Source organism: Pholcus phalangioides, unplaced genomic scaffold (assembly GCF_987345545.1).
Source record: "Pholcus phalangioides strain wild (caught in Gottingen) unplaced genomic scaffold, Ppha-v1.0 ptg000010l_1, whole genome shotgun sequence".
NCBI lineage: Eukaryota > Metazoa > Arthropoda > Arachnida > Araneae > Pholcidae > Pholcus > Pholcus phalangioides.
Window position 1 is genome coordinate 42,718,288 of NW_028301603.1, and position 16,458 is coordinate 42,734,745.

The window sequence follows — 16,458 nt, forward strand, 5'->3', positions numbered from 1 at the left end:
AAAATTTTTGAAAAAAATTGCCATTCTACTCATTTAAATATGCACGAAAATATTGTAAATATTAATGTTTGGAATGCCAATAGAGGCCGAGAACGAATTTAAAAAATCCCGCAACGCTAGAGTTTTTTAGTCTGACGTCATTCAAAGAACGCATGATCAAGTACAACCAACACCAAAGCGTATTAAAGCGTATTATTATTAATAATACGTTTAATAATACGCTTTGGCCAACACCTTCTAGAGCAGAAGGTTTTGGCCTTCTGCTCTAGGAAACAGAGACAAAGAAAGAAGAAGAAAAAGAGAAATAACTACTAGTTTCTAGAATATAGAGAAAAGCTGGATGAGAAAGAAAGGAAAAAGAAACTATACAAGAGAAGCGATGAGCAGCCGACTGTTATCAGTTTTAATAATTACTTTTGCGGCTTTAATTATTTATTGCATTCCGTCGCCATTTTTGTTTTTCCTTTTTTCCTGGGTGAGAGCAATGTACTTAAATTTTTTTTTTGCAATTTCTTGAAGACGACACCTTCCGACTCTTTCTTTGTGAGTAGGGTCACCATATTTCTTCGAGAGAAATACGGGGAATTGGGATTCCAAATACGGGAAAATACGAGACATTTCGAATTATCGCCAAAAATGACGCCAAATCCGAACAAAGTTGCCAAATGTCGTTGAAATTACGGTAATATCACAATGGCGGGAAATGAAGCATTACTGCAATTTTGCAGTAGATTAAAATGAATTCCACGAAAAACAAAACGTTTTCCAAGACAAATGTGGGCGATTAATATTCTCATTTATAGTTGTAATTATCACAATATAATTTAGGAGTTGAAAAATAATTTCAATCTTTGACTTCAATAAAGAATAAAAAATCAAGTAGACTTCGTGTAAAATACGGGAAAAACCGGGACACTTTTGCCAAGAAGTCGGGACGGCGAAAATACAGAAAATGCTGGGACTGTCCCGAGAAATACGGGAGGTATGGTCACCCTACTTGTGAGATACGTTATTGTATGTTGTTGATACCCCTCCTTGTGGGGGGACATGAAGCAGATACACGCAATCGTACCAATTCTTGATTTCGAAAGTTTGGTTTGACGCTTCATGATTGGGGTGAACTTTGTGTTTTCTCCCCGAAAATGGGATTTTTTTTGTGATTTGACGAAATGGACAATTTACGCAACGTGGTATCCCTAAATGTAGGGATTTTTTCATAATCACGGGTGAAATTCTGGAGATGAAAGAATTTTTCGGGAGTCTGGGCGAAAGAGTAGAAATTCGGAAGACTTGGCACCTATGCTATGGGAATTCTGCCGCCCTTTTCTGCTCCCAATCTGCTCTAGTTTTCTTGACTACTCTTTCTTCGAATTCGCCACCCTGTGCTATAACCCGCTTGGCCTTCCCCCCCCCCTCCACTATTCCTGCAAGTATAATTGTGTCTCTAAGGTCTCGCTTTTGGTCACTCCCATTCTCACACAGTCTCTAAGCAAATATTTTAGTCATTCACATGCTTGTACATCACTGTTTCGGTCACCCACACGCTTGAAGACTTGTTTTCGTCACTCAGTACTTGCAGGTCACTCTTTTGATCATTTACACGTTTACTTACTCACTCTTTTGGTCATTCACATGCTTGCAAATCTGGACAGACGTGGATTTGTCACGCCCCCCCCCCACATCCTGCAGCAGAGCCCTAGGTTGTGACATTTTTTTTGGGGCCTCCAGGCCGGACTTTTTTATGGGTCCCCTTCTATAGTGAATTTAAAGGATGAAAAGATAACCAAAAAATGATGAAAATCATCCCGGGCAATAAGGCTGGAGCACTGTTAGCCCCACCCATGTGAGGGCCATGCGATTTATTGAGGGTTAATATTTATACAAAGTTTTTGCCGCTCTTCTCCCATTCTACTAATTTTCTTGGCCACTCATTGCTCAAATTTGCCGCACCTCTGAACTTGCTGCCCTGAGCTATATCCTGCTAACCCCCAACCTCCCCCCCCCCTCGTAAATACGCCACTGAGTACCACCTATCTTTCACAAAGGAGAACTCGGGGGAAAAAATTTCATTCAGCCGTTTTGTGAGCAGCATTTTTACGCCTATTCGCGCAGCCTAGGGGTTAATAACTATACAACCCCCTCCCCCCTTGCAATATGAATGACGTATCTGAGTTCTATACGTTGTTCAGATACTTTTCCTCGTTGGAAGTAACCTATAGGTTCAATGATGAGCCTGTAAAATGGGGGGCAAGATGAATTAAGTAATTGCCGCTATTTATCTCAAACCTTTGTTGCCTCTCGGTTATTTACTTAATAAATAACTACTCTTTATATACTTGAACATATTTAGGGGGGGGGGCAGGGCTTTTGAAAATACACTAAAAATGGTATATATATACAAATATATATATACATACATTGAGTACATGTGTTTTGCCCCCCCCCCCCGGAAAAAGTTGAAATGGCGGCCCTGTACTTGAATAATTTCATTGACCATTGACCATATGGTATTTGCAGGCACTTACTAGCTGACTTGGAACTTTATTTGCAATCTTTTATAGCGTTTGGATGGACCAAGCTGCAGACTTTCCCAACGGATACCCGTTATGTTCGAGGTTCCGAAAGGAATGTTAAAGTAGGTACGGGCATGGGCGGAGATACGAAGGGGGGCGTGGGGGGCAGTGCCCCCCACCCCACAGTGTCAAAGGTAGAGTCGACTGATCTAATGTATATATGAATTGACATCATCGTCATCGTGCCCCCCACCAGCAATAATGACCATGCCCCCCCCCCAAACTTCCAAGTCTATCACCGCCTATGGGTACGGGCTTGGTTTTTTTTCAAGGTCAAAACTTTCATTGCAGTGTCCTGATGGCAAAATTTGAGGCGCGAATATAGCCTAGTCTTCCCACAGACAGCAGGCAGACTTCCAACATAATACAGTCAACTATCGTTATAAAGGCCCCACGTTATAACGAACATTCCAAAATGGCTGGCAGGATAGGTCCCAAATGCTTTCCACATAAAAATATGCTTTATGTTTACTTTTGGATACAACGACTACCAAATATAAGGCCCATTTTTTGATGGAACGATGGTTGTTATAACGAGCGTCGACCGTAATTACAGTGCAAAAAATTTGAGCAATTACCATGTCAATGTCAAAATATGGAAGGCGCAGATGGCAGCACTAGTAGAAAACGAGAGCAGCATAACTCCGATCGACATGAATACGTTAAGGGCCACACTTGCGCATTCCGGCATTTACCGCGATTCGATATAAATTTCCAAGAGGAACGTTTATGAGGTGCATATAAGGTTAAGTACAAGAAGTCTCCTGGTGAGAAAAGCAGTAATTAGCGTTCTCTACTACAGTGTTCCTTGACCATTTTCAACCGCCAGTGGCCATTTGGGCCATATTTTCCTTTACGGCCAATCTGTCTTAATATCCCTCCCCCTACCCACCCACAAACAAGACCCTTTCCACTCACTGAATTGATTTTTTCAGTGATATCATAGTGAACAAAACAGAAAAGTCCACAAATACGTTGGACTCCGTCCGAACCCATGATCAGTGAGCTTCGCTGCTCTCCTTCTAGGTGGAGTCATTTCAAAATCATTGGCCGCTAGGGAAAAATGCATTTCAGGAAGGGCCCCCCCCCCCGCTTACTTATAAGGAAAGGGTCCCAAAGTTTCGTCATTAGAATAAATCGAAACAAGTTCTCAGCATTTTCTTCCCTCTATCTCTTCACAATGCTTTACAATAACCCTATGATCTGAAGTTGCCTTTTCTTTCCCTCTTTACTTTCTACTCTCCTGTTGAAGATCTTTTTCACACGCATATAATGTATCTTTCTACTATATGCATGTAAGAGCGAAAGGGAACGCGTAGGGTGGGGGGAGGGAAGGACTCTAAAAACGTTATATTATCTACCTTATCTATTTTTTCTTTCCTCCATTCTTCCTTTTTCCAACGTGCGGTTAGGTTAGGACAAAGTTGCTGGATTTATCGCTGCTTCGTCCAATGGAAATAATAAAAAGTTGTTGCCAAACGCTTGTGCGTGAGGTGGTTAAAACAGCAAATTATAATTAAAAATGGCAACAGTTGGCTATTCATCGTCTCAATTCACTATAGAAGGGCCCGTGAAAATCTGTCTTGGAGGTTCGATTTTTCACGAGTCTCTCTATAGGGAATTATTATGGGTAATAATTATTGAATTATTTCTCCAGCATGGTTTCGTCAACCACTTAAATCCCCCTCTTGAGACAGAATCGGAGCCATGTTTTAGTCAAAGTGTTGTCCCGGGGGCCCAGCACAGTCTAGGGGAAGCCATGTCTACAACATCCAGACGCCGGACATCATAGGCTTCCGAAGTATTTCACACGACTTGTGGGTGCTCCATTTGGTCTTTATTCTTCATATATATGGGATTTTGATTTCTGAATTAATTCTGTGCCCAATCTGGTGCTGAAAAATTCCGCGATGCTCACAAGCACCCACTGCAACCAGCTCGGACGCCACTGCAGGGCAGCCCGGGCCTGACGACCGCTACTTAGAGCCACAACTGAATAATCTTTCGGCCGGGACAAGCATACCCCCGCCCACCCTCCGTGCAGTTTCAAAGGGAACATTTCAGACTTGTGTGGGCTCCCTGTCTGGGAAAAGAAATGTAAGCTATTGATTTATTAAGAAGTCAAGAACTTGATGAAAGTATTTTGATATCCGTTTTGCGGCCCCTGGAATTTAGCGACCCGGGGTGCAACTGCGCCTTTCGCAAAATGCCCAAGTCCCGCCCTGCCGGTATTACTTCGATCCTTCGTACGCTCCTGTGGTGACAACTAATTTCAAACGAGAAATCTCCGGAGTGGAAAAGCCGCCTTCACTGCAAATTATTTCGATTTACTGCTTTCTTGGCATGAAAAATTCAACAAAAATCACAAATGAAATTCATAGATCGATCGAATGAATGTTTACATTGCCTCATATACAGCCGTGAACGAAGAATTCCATGTCGTCGTCGTCGTCACCTTCTACTCCGAAACGATCAGACTATGACGGAAACACTGACAGAATTTCAGGAACGACCTTGTGATATCGAGTCTGGAACAATTTTTTTTTTTCACAATTACATTGTGTGTGAAGGGAAGAATATATATTATTACTTTTATTGCCCTTTTATTTTTATTTCCTCGCAGTCAGTGCCGTAACATGCAACAAACAAACAGCCTTACACACGGCTGCCGACCGTGACAGCGACGTCTAATGACAGTTTCATGCGTTTGCCTTGGAGTAAATGAAACAGGTGGTGTGAGGAATGAAGAAAATATATGTAGAGAGGGTTTTTTCTCCATTAAGAAAAACACCAATTAAGGAAAATGACTTTGCCAGAAATATCGAAAAAAAATAACCACGCGTAGTGGTATTTTTTACGCGATACGAGTACCTCGTTAGTCATCTATGGGAAACAATCCTGTGTGTAATATGATTTATTTCCTTTACTCTCTTGTAGGAATTGTCTCGATGTATTTCGAGTGCTCGTGTAAATTGCCTTCGGGGGGAACCAATCAGGGAAGGAAGGACAAGAACCGACTTTCTTGAAGGAAAGTGTCGTTGATGGACGTCGGAAGTGCGGAAGTGACGGAGTCAAAAGCTTTACTGGAAGGAAATACGAGCCCTTGAAATTAATTTTGATCAGTCCTGCGGGAAAAGTTGCAAATAAATGACTTGCAACTTTGAAAAAAAAAAATATTGTGCTGAATTTGTGCAATACTTCTGTGTATTTTCGTGAGGATAGCACGTATGTTCACAAAGAAATATATAAATGTTTCTATAAAAATTTCAATTTTCATCTCATGATATTGGTTAGGGGCCATTCAAGCATTACGTAAGCAGATTTTCAGCCATTTTTGACCCCCTTGTCAGCAAAATTTCGTAAGCAGCTTAGAATATTTCATATCTTCGAAAAGGGTGCTCGATGACGTAACCAACCTTCAAACCCCCCCCCTTCCCCCCCCCTTGTCATCAAAAGTCAGCAAATCCGAACCCCCCCCCCCCGATGCTGACGTAATACTTGAATGACCCCTTATAACCAGGTTTGGCAGGTTTTTGATGCATGACATTTTAGGTTGGTTTAAACCAGTGATTCCCAACTTGGGCGTTAACGCCCCCTGGGGGCGGTAGAAGCTACGGGTATAACATAGGATCCTATGGGTTAGATTGCGTTGGGGGGCGATGGGAGAAAAAATTTTCTGAAGAAGGGGGCGATGGGACAAAAAAGGTTTGGAAACTATTGTTTAAACCGTGGTTTAAACTGTTACGTCAAAAACCTTTGCCAAAAACTGTCAAAATTCTCAAGTATTTGTCGTTCAATATAAAAAATTCCCAGTAAGGTTTTTAACAGCTGCCTGATGCGAAGATATATATTTAGGAAAGAGAGAAAATTCAACTGCCCTCTTGCGGGGAATCGAACCCGCGTCCTTTCACTTTCCGGGTGTGAACGCCTCAGCTATCCAACCTTCCTATGCATAGCGGAGAGTGACATCATCCTCGGATAAAAATTCCCATTGAAAATACGCAAATTGATTGCGTGTAATTTTGAAATGCCAATTTTATGCAAAATATGAGTAATTATTATAATTGTTAAATAATTTTTCTGCTCTCGCATCTCGACAGAAATATTTTAGACCGTATATAAGTATTTTTTTCTCTTGTAAAATCTGAGAGAAAAACGAAATGGACGTCGCAACGTCCTTTCACTTTCCGGGTGAACGTCCTAGACTACACAATGGCAACGAATATCTCTATCTTTCCTTGGAGCTCGTGGAGCACTGAAAGGGACCGTACATGCATGGTCGGACCTAACTCAGGCCAAAGCCCACAATTGCTGACAATGCCACCAGATGGCGACTTACCCGAGGATGATGTCCCTCTCTCTCTCGAGAGAGAGTACGGTCCCGTTCACAGCACACACAAGCTACAAGGAAACATTGAGAGATTCGTAGCCTTTGTAGTCTAGGGCAGTGGTCGGTAAACCGCGGCTCGCGAGCCTCATGCGGCTCTTTGGCCCCTAGAGTGTGGCTCTTCCACAAAATACCACGTCCGGGCTCACAAAAACTCCAGATTTTTGAAAAATCATGTTTAGACCAGGGCCGTCTTAAGAGCGTGATGGGACCCCGGGCCAAGTGATTTTTCTGAGGCCCTACCTGACAAATTTTCGAAAATTTCAACCGGTTCTAATTTCTCTGAGGCCCCTATTACCTTGAGGCCCCCGGGCGATGCCCGGTTGGGTGCCATGCGTTTAGACGGCACTGGTTTAGACACGCATTTTGCCCATTTTGTTCTTGCTCCTTTCCCCTCCCTAGTGAGTCATCTTTTTAGCGGGCTTCTACCGAAAGCCTGACGCTGCTGTCATGTGACACTTCCGCGACCAACCAGGTGGGTCGGAACTAGGACGTTCGGGAAAAATTTGTCGAAAACGAGGCTTTTTTCTTAAGGTACTGGGGGACAGATAGACGCAGAAGACGAGTCTCCTCTCGGAACATAGGGGGGGGGGGGCATGCAATGTTTCCCATACCAAAGGAACGTCAACCTCTACCCGGCCAGATCATAGAAGACGACGCTCCTGTGCCACCACCTCTCATGATGACTCTCCCGTGGCCACCTCTCTCCATCCGAGTGTGGATGGGAGAGTCCGAAGAGATCGACCGCAGCGAACGTACCTCAATCAGATCGAGGATGTTTTTAACAAAGGCCAGCTTAGGAGTACCCTAATTAAGTTAATAACAATGTACCTACCTATATAGTTTAAGTTTAAAAAAAAATTGGCTCTCGAAAGAAATTTTTCAATCGCTGTACTGTTGATATTTGGCTCTGTTGACTAATGAGTTTGCCGACCACTGGTCTAGGGCGTTGGTTCGATTCCCCGCACGTACGGTTGAATTTTTTTCTCTTTCCAAAATGTATATTCGCATCAGCCAGCTGTTGAAAACCTTCGTATGGACAGCGCACAGTGACGTCATCCTCGGATATAAACATCTGCTGTAATTAAAACTAAAATATTATGTAAAAACTATAAATTTTTTAAATGATTTTACGATATGCTCAGAAGTTACACTCGAATCTGTTGATACGCGGTGAATTTTTGGAAATTGCATTCTACACTTCGTTTATAAAACACTGTAATTAGACAAATGCTTGGTCTCATTTTCTAAAAGGTCTCTTCGCGTTCTCCTAAAGTCATTCTTCCGCTTTTCCGAGGCTCGGTTAGTCCTGGACTGGAGTATGCTGTAAGGTTTTGGAGACCATACCTACAGAGGGACATAGAATTTGTTGAAGGGGTGCAGAGAAGAGAGACTTCATTTTTTGAATATGTTTACATTGGATGAACGCAGGTGTCGAGGAGATATGATCGAAGTGTCCAAAATTTTCAATGGGATGGATAGGATGGACCATGAACTTTTAGTACACCGCCAATCAACTGCTTTTACAAGGGGACACCAGTATCGATTGGTGAGGGACAATGCAAGGTTATGGTGTCGCAGGGAATTTTTCTCTAATAGGGTTGTTAATGAATGGCACAGCTTACCCCCGGAGGTAGTAAATTGTAACACAATTGACACGTTTAAAAGGAAATACGATGAACATGTTGGGGTAAATCGAGAAGCTATCCATACTTAGAATAACACAACCATAAATACATTATGGGCATTGTATAGTATTTTATCGTGTGTATCTATTGTTTATAATTTGTGTTAATTGCATTTTAAATTGGGTTGCTGTATTTTTGAAATATATGACATCCATATTTTTATGGGCATCTTTTTCTCAGCCACCTCGATGGGCATTTTGCCTGTTGTGGCGTTGTATTTGTATTTGTAAATGTATGTGATAATCTCCTTAGATTTTGGTTCTTAACCTCGGCAATATATATTGCAGAATATCATATATTGAAATTATTCCGTAATGATACAAGGAAGAGATTTTTAGAAATCGTGTTTCAAACTCAAGTAAAATGTCAAAAAATAGCATGTTTCGTTATATTTTTATCCACGGATTACCTGTACGTGAAAACGAAACACTCTAAAGTGGACGTAACTTCGATTCTAAGCGTCATATAAACAAAACGAGCCCTGTTTTGGAACCACAAAGAGTAGAGCTTCCATAATAAATGAATCTACATCGATGTTTCTTTCAAGAACGGCGTTTCCAACGTAATCGGATACCTTTAAGGATATTATGCAAATGCATAGGCCACAACAGAAAACAATGCCCAAAGAGGAGGCTGAGAAAAAGATGCCCGTAAAAATATAGTACAGTCGAATCCCATTTTAACGAATACCGTTATAGCGAAATTCTAGTTTTTTAACGAACATTTTTCTAATTCCCCCAGGATTAGTTTATATAGGAACATTTTTAAATAACCTGGAATTCCTTTACAACGAAATTTCGTTATAACGAAGTGATTTCTACAGTCGTTGTAACGGGATTGGACTGTAGTTGATAAAAAAAAATACAACAAACAAATAACAGCAATAAAAAACAATATTTATGATAAAATATAATAAAATATAGATACTGCCCATAAAAAATTATGGTTGTCTTATTCTAAGTATGGATAGCTATCACAATATGTTTATCGTAATCCTTTTTAAACGTGTGCCAAATGTGTTAGAATACATGACCCCCGGAGGTAAGCTATTCCATTTTATTCACAACCCCCCCCCCCTCCATTACAGAAAATTTCCCTCCGACACCACAACCTAGAATTGTCGAATTGACACCACAACCTCACGCCAAACGATACTTTCTTTATTCCTTTCAAACCGAGCACAACTCAGGTCTATCGTTACTTACTACCTATTCAGTTGCACCGGAAATTTAAGTGTGTGTGTGTGTCTGAGTGCGTATCTAGTGTTGCGTCTGATTTTTTTTTCAGTACTGCCATCTATATTTCAGAAGTGAAGTGTAGTGATTGAATACTTGTACCGTTGTAGGTCTGTTGCTCTCTCCGGCGATGCTTTTTTAAGGGGAAATCGACCAGCACCTCCTAGAGGTAGAAGGCCTCTGCACTGTTTGCCATAAACGTCATTCAGACTACCTAGCAAGTTTGCCACATTTTAAAACACAGCCTCCTATTTCGTTTCCTTGTTATTTTGGCGTAGAATTTTCCTGTTTGGCTCACAAATACCACATATTTATTGGATGTGGGGCATAAAAATCGCCAATTTTGAGCCCGATCATTTCTTTTCCTCACAACGATGATACTGGCAGGAGCAGGGATTTTTTTTCCCCGGAATATTCTTAGGGAAAATTAACTACTTACTGACGTCACAAGCAGCGTGCGGAGGACTTCTATCTCTAGGAGGTGCTGGATCGGCTCGCATTCGCTCCTTGTAGTTGGGAACCACAGAAAACAAACTTCAGCCGACCACCACTGTGGCGCTGGTGGGATGCGAGTCCGTCACTATGACCACTCGACTACTAGTTCATACTGGTGTCCCGTTGTCGAAGCAACTATTTGAGGATGTATTAATAACTCTCATGGTCAATTTCATCCAACCCATTGAAAGTTTTAAACGCTTCAATCACACACACACACACACATTCCCCCGACACCTGCGCTCTTCCAATGTAAGTATATTCAAGTCAAGTCTCTTTTTATGGCCGAAGCCCCGTGTGCCATCAAGTACACGCGTTTCTCTTCTCTGTTTCCCCTCAACCCAGTCAGCGTCCTTCTGTATGTATGGGTTTACAAAACCTGACGGCATACTCCAATCTAAAACGTACTGGGCCGACACCATGAATTGCAGAAAGCCTTCGAGCTAAGCTCGTGACGTCACTGAGAATGGTTTTGTTTTACCTGTTGCCGTTGGATATAGCAGGCCGACGCATGCGATATCTTTACTTTTCTTTGCAGTATATCCAATGACTTGGGGCCGTTTAAGTATTTACGTCATCATCGATGGGGGGGGGGGGAGTTGGATAATGCCTACATCATCAACCACTCTTTATGAAAATATGATTATATATTTATTTTATCAAGAACTATTTTCGATTATGGCGATTATTACGATGATTTTGTGATTTATAATTGTGATTTATTTACATGAATCACCATTTTTCGATCACAAATTTTATACTTGTTTACTGGCGAGGTGCGTAATGGCACCTGCCCATGTATGTAATATATCTTTCTCAAGATCAATAAATGGTTAGGTTTCCCCGGAGGCACCCGAGTCCCCAGGGACAATGTGCTTATATCACTGAGTGTGACAGAGCCTGGGTGTCTCTCGGTTCCTATCACTATATTTTTAATAGCATCTTACTCGGTGCTCCAAGAACGAGAAAAACCTTTCGATAGTTGGTGGCCACTTGAAGTAACATCCTCCCCATTGTTAGGTGCCCTACAGAGCCACTTTAGTGATCTCTAAATGTTTCGCGAATCCAAGTGATCTGGAAATGTGTTCGGGCCGCTTAAGTGATCCGTAATTATATGTCGCGCATCACTTAAATAATCTGAGAATATGCCGCGGCTAACGTGAATGATGTAGAACCACAGTGGGGGCCACTTAAGTGCTCTAAAACTACGTCACATGTCACTTAAGAGATCTCTAAATGTGTCACGAATCGCTTAAGTAAACAGTTATTTTCCGGATATTATGCTGAGTTGAGCTCAACTCAGCATAATATCCGGAAAATAACTGTTTCCTTGATATCTCTGGCTGAGAAAAAAGCCCTCTAAATCGCTTAAGTGTTCTGGAATTGTACCACGGGACAATTAAGCGATGTGTAAATGTGCCGCTTAGTTCATTTCCACAAAATTAGGTTTGAGGAGGGCAGGCCGCATCGGTTTTCCCCTCAGGGCCATATTTGGTCCGCGGGCCAAGGACGTTTATGAGAATCATCATTATATGGCTTAGAGAGTGGGTCGCCATGAATTTATTAAAGATTAATTTTGAGTTCATAGCCTTCAAATAACATTTAAATTAACAGAAATTGATTATAACAACATACAAAAGGTATTTTCTTCCGAAATTTCAAATTTCAAAAAAAAAAGCAATTTTTTTTTGCATTTAAAAAAATAAATTTTTGATCGTGGGAAGAGGGGCACGAGCTGCCCTATGCCCCCCCCCCCTCCTCCTGTTACGTCTCCGATCCCACCAATATGCGTTACGATTCAGAGGGGCAGAGCTGATGACGAAATTTTGCTGACAAGGGGGGGGCGAGGTGGTCAAAAATGGGTAAAAGTTTTCTTACGTAATACTTGAACGGCCCCCTATAGGAGAAATGGGCTTCTTCAGTGACGTCACGAGCTTCGCATGGAGGCTTTCTTCTGATCCCTTTTGAAGATCACCGAGAGACCTCTTTTGAGAATGAATGTTTATTTTTTTGATTTGAATTTCATTTTTGTATTTTGTGTGGATGATAATATAAATTATCTTTCTTCGGGGTTTGAATATAGATCATATTTAACCGCTTCATTTTGCTTCATCCTACGATGGAAAAATATGTGTAGCGCTTCCATCACACATACGGGAGAAACTGAGAAGCGGTTGAATTTATATGAAATGGTTTTGTCGCAATAGTTTCTTGCATGTTTATCGCACCTACCAACTTCAACCGTGATTTACGCATCATCACTCCCCGATAAAAACGAAAGAAAATTTATCGAACTTGCTGGGACGATTGGTAAATATGGTTACACGCCGGTTGTTATGCGTATAAGTAATTACCGATTTATCATAACATTTACAATATATATTAAAGTTTATTATTAGACTATGTGCTAACTTCAATGTTAGTCATAGGTAAAGTGACTAACACGGTGCATACGTTTGGAAGTCACAATGTTCTGCATCAAGTATTATTAATTAACAATAACTTTTAAAATGTTTACTTTTCATACACTTCACTATTTCGACAAACAGCGTCTCTTTCATCATGTTTATGTTTTTAATATTTATTTTGTTTTGTTTTTTCAACCCATCAACTACTGACAAAATTCGGTGAGCATCAAGCATGTCTATCCCTTCGCGATCGAATGTTGAATCATCACTCTAGACATTCAAAGCAGATGACAGCACTTCTCAAACGCGCAACATTCACTCACCGTGTCTAAACTATCATTTGTATTTGAAACAGTAGTTACAATCGAAAGGATTTTGGAGTAGGTTTTCTACGATTTTTCCCAAAGGACGCCAAACTTCAAACCAAACAAATTGACACCAAAACCGACACTCAAAATATCGCCCTTCTTGAAGAAATGTCAAGGATATTTCGTTCTCTTTAATCACGGATATTTTGTCACCACTTTCTCTCTCTCTCTTTCTCATTAGTTTCCTCATTACTTCGAGTTGATTGGATTACTCATTCCTCTAACATTTCGTACATTGCCACACACATGCAAGGAATCTCAAAACTAATGTAATCGAGTATCTTGAACTTGATTTTTGAATGCAATCCTATATTTCATTTTCAAAACTTTCGACCACTTCACTCCATGGAATTTCGGGATTTTCCGACATTTTGGGAAGTGACTTACTTCAGGCTCAGATCCTTAAATCTCAATTAACTCCTTCTATAATATAAAGTACAACGCAACACCAAACTGACAATAGCCCAGAAAGTTGGCCGTGGAGACAAATTAGGCGCATTTGCCTTGTCTTTAATTCACCAATGTGTCTCCCCTTCAGAGGTAGGTTCAGAGTGCAAGGCTGTGCTCATAGTGAAGCGAAGAGGTACGGGTTCCAAGAATCGCGACTACGAAGATAAAACTGCGTAGAGGTGGAGGAAGAGATGTCCGCACATGGTAAAAGAGGAGGAGAATAGGGAAATTGGCGGGGGGGGGGGAAGTTATAAGATGTAAGGGTGTGATGATGATGATGATCCCGCCGTAAAAGAGCGAAAGAAAAAAAAAGAGGAGAACGGACTAATCAGCAGATAAAGGTGAAAACAAACATGTTCGTTCAACTCCCGCAAGTCGTTGAGCGACCTCTTTCTCTGTTTTGTCTCGCTCCTCTAATATGTGCGATGTGGAATAAAACAATACTATTGCTTTCGTCGCCAGTCTTTATTACGCACTCCCGTACGTCTTGGTCGCTGCACTATGTGCACGGCCTAATGCCCCAACCCTGTCACCCCGGAACTGATTTAATGCTCTGCGCGTGCTCTTGTATTGGAGATGCACCAAGAACTTGACGGCTCACGAAGAGATTTGAGGACCCTTCTACCGTTATTGCAGCGTCTCGCTATATACAATCACACAGGACTTGCTGCAACATCTTCCTCCTTGACGTGCCAGTTTTGTACACTTGCCTTCAACTGGTTGGCCGCGCGAGTGCTAAATCTCCAAATAACGTTCCAGACTTGTACACAATTAGTGATTCGAACGATGAACAACTCAATCAAACACCTTTAATGATTTGTTTATTATGTTCAATTATGTTTGCTTGATTTCAAGCACGCGTTATCGTTTCCGTATTGAAACTTATCTCATAATAATGGGCAAGGGGAATTGTTACAATTTTTGAGCACCCGTTGCGTGAATACTTTCTTCACGTCAGAATAAATTTAAACTTTTCAGAACAAAAGTTGTTATTGTCTCAAGAACGATCTTTTCATCAAATGTGAAACGAACTAAAGCTCTATTTTTATTCCTTTGTGAGATGATTGCATGTTATACGGGATATATCTCCGGGACATAGAAAAGAAGAGGAACATTGATAAAAATTATTTTTCTTTAATAGCGACATCTGTTAGCTGTAACCGTAAACGTACTGATTGCCAACTATCATGTTATAAATTCTGTTCTCTGTGACATCATGATTATAACATAACAGCTATTCGATGCATTCAGAAAATTATTCCGACCAAGCCTTTCGGCGTCATGATGTCACCAAATCATCGGAACTATCACCAAAAGTCGCCAAGTTTGTTGCCAATTTGGCTACACCAACTGAAAAAAAAAGCTTCCCAGTCTCAACCGAAAATTGAACCATGGTCCTTTCTCAATACAGGTAAGTGGCTTAACCGTTATACAGTCGACGCTCGGTATAACGAACGTCTGTTATAACGACCTTTTCGTTATAAGAGACCGTTACGACAGATTTCAATTTCTGCAATGTTATTTTTTTACCAATATAACGACCGGCAAATATCATTCAGTCCATTGCAACGACCGAACTCAATTGAGCCTCCAACGAAATGGACAAAATCCGTCGTTGAGCGTTGAGTGCGTTTGACCTTTGATGCTTGGAGAAGGAAAGATAAAGTGTTGTCACTTCTACGGAAAACCCTGTAGTACAGTAGCGCGCTCACTGTAAACAGGACGAATCAATAGCAAGGCGCGAGACGACTGGATGATGTTTATGCGCACCTCCCTCCCCTCCCGCTGCTTACACCATTTCATTGCCTCATACGATGTATCACTGCCACGTGCTTGATTTTTCGCTATTTTACTTAATTTCTCAATTAAGTGAAATACGTAAAACATACCGGTAACTGAACTTTCTGTTTTTGATTCTGAAAACCATTCATTCGACATGGATGTTTAAAATAAACGGAGCGCTATATTTTTACCGCGTTCCCCACGCGTTAGTCTGCACGGCTGGAAACATCGAGAGACAACAACATCAGCATGCCGGGAAATTCGAATCACAGATTCTGGAAAATTTTTACCGTTATGCAGTCGATATATACCGTTATAACTTTTAAATTGTGAAAATCAATTGATACAGCTGAATGCATAATGTGATCCTTATTAAACCTCGCTTTTTCCCGACATTTCGGGAACGGGCCAGACCACAGCATTCAAAAATCGGGTGTCATTCTACGCATTCCGGCTAATGCGGGGAGGAATACGGTATACCTGAAATTGAATTATTTGGCAGAAGTTGGCTAGAAACCGATGTCAAAAGCCAAAACAGCCGAATATTAGTGAATATTCCAAAGTGTTACTTTATTCACCATAATTAAAAGCCCTTATAAAATTATGAAAGCAGAAGAACTTGGTTTCCTTCTTCGCATTGTCGATCACGAGAAGGGGAAAATTCCAACGTATGACTTAACTCCGACGATTTCATGATTATTTTTGAAAAAAATACTCATAATATACCAACCTCCCAATATAACGACGGTTTCCCGTGGACCGAAGGCAGTCGTTATAACGAGCGTTGACTGTATTATACGGACACCAATTTCTCTTTTTCTACAATACGCGCAGTAGCGTTACGCACTGCTGTAGAGACATTTCGGGGGGTTTTATTTTAACTTCAACAAATAGCTTCCAGGTGGCGATAGTAAAGAGATAATATTTCCGAAGTTTTTCTACTTCAGCGCGTCACGCTGCTTCACCTGTCACCAAGAACGAGAAGTCCGTGTCTACATGGGATAGTGGTAAGTGCCTTCGCACGAAACTGGATGTTTAATCATCTCACACAGCAGTGTATTATCAAGCCAGT